The sequence below is a fragment of the Oncorhynchus nerka genome, unplaced genomic scaffold (assembly GCF_034236695.1).
Source record: "Oncorhynchus nerka isolate Pitt River unplaced genomic scaffold, Oner_Uvic_2.0 unplaced_scaffold_11909, whole genome shotgun sequence".
In the NCBI taxonomy this organism is placed as follows: domain Eukaryota; kingdom Metazoa; phylum Chordata; class Actinopteri; order Salmoniformes; family Salmonidae; genus Oncorhynchus; species Oncorhynchus nerka.
The window spans coordinates 1-850 of record NW_027029446.1 but is presented as its reverse complement, the minus strand read 5'-3'; the positions used below and the strand labels follow the sequence as shown (position 1 = coordinate 850).

Below are 850 nucleotides of genomic sequence, written 5' to 3'. Positions count from 1 at the left end.
AAAGGGTTTGGGATTTGGAAACAGACATCATTGGTGTAAAATGGTCAACTTGATGGCCCGACATATTGATCTTATTACGCCAAATCACGTATTAACCACTCGGCCATCACAACTTTCTCAATTAGCTCACACAAAGACAAAAGTATTCTGAGCACTTGAATCACTGGACAAGTCCATGTCTTAAAGAGATTATCCATATCAAGTCACCAAGGATATGTTCAAAATACTGGTTTGTCATAGCACTGCGAGCAGATTTCAACCCTGCGCAGGAAGACAACATTGGATTTCAAGTCCAAAGCCTTAACCACTCTGCCATCAAAACCTTCTCTGTTATCTTGCAGTCCTTAACAGCTCGACTATCTCACAACCAGAAGGATCTGTTCTGAAGAGCCTGTTTGAACTCTTTGTCTTGGAAGATATACTCTGAGCACCTGAATCAAAGGACAAGTCCACAGATCAAGGACATTATCCATATCAACTCCCCAATGACATGTTGCAAATAAAGACCCAGTTTGTCAGCGCTGTGAGCAGGAGGTTCGAACCTGCGCGGGGAGACCCCATTGGATTTCGAATCCAACGCCTTAACACCTCTCTCGGCCATCGCAGCTTCTACCCTGTTACCTAACATGCCTCTAACCAGTCCGCTTATCTCGTTCCTGTCCATTTTACCTCTAAAATGACCATAGTTAGTCAAGCTATTGAAGAGCCTACTTTTCAAGCAGTAGGAATCTAAGGAAAGGGATGAGGAGAAAGCAGCAGTGGGCCATAACGCCCGAGCAAGGTAAGAACATGGGTGGGGAGACCCATTGGAATTCAGGTCAACGTCTAAAGAACTCGGCCATTGCAGCTG

The 850-nt window shown here is 44.8% G+C and overlaps 1 non-coding gene across 1 annotated transcript; it reads right to left on the bottom strand.

Moving 5' to 3' along the window:
- Positions 1 to 519: 519 nt before the first annotated feature.
- Positions 520 to 607, bottom strand: trnas-cga (transfer RNA serine (anticodon CGA)). The gene has a single exon. It is a non-coding gene; the product is annotated as a tRNA-Ser (tRNA).
- Positions 608 to 850: the final 243 nt, after the last annotated feature.